Raw genomic sequence first — 418 nt, 5'->3', positions numbered from 1 at the left:
CCTCTGAATCCGAGTATCTAGTTCACTAATGAGCAAGGGAGGTTCACTTTCCCAAGTCTCATTACCAAACAGCTTGGCATTCAGCTTCATGATAGCTCCTAAGTATTGAGCAACTTGCTCTCCAGTCACATCTTCATCCTCTTCAGAGGATGAATAGTCTTCAGAGCTCATGAATGGTAGAAGGAGATTTAATGGAATCTCTATGGTCTCTTTATGAGCCTCAGATTCCTTTGGATCCTTAATAGGAAACTCCTTCTTGCTTGAAGGACGTCCCAGGAGGTCTTCCTCACTAGGATTTTCGTCCTTCTCCCCCCTAGTGTATTCGGCCACTTTGATCAAATCAATGGCCTTGCACTTTCCTTTTGGATTCTCTTCTGTATTGCTTGGGAGAATACTGGGAGGAGTTTCAATGACTTTC

Source organism: Arachis duranensis, chromosome 6, assembly GCF_000817695.3.
Source record: "Arachis duranensis cultivar V14167 chromosome 6, aradu.V14167.gnm2.J7QH, whole genome shotgun sequence".
NCBI lineage: Eukaryota > Viridiplantae > Streptophyta > Magnoliopsida > Fabales > Fabaceae > Arachis > Arachis duranensis.
Note: the sequence above shows the minus strand (reverse complement) of the source record.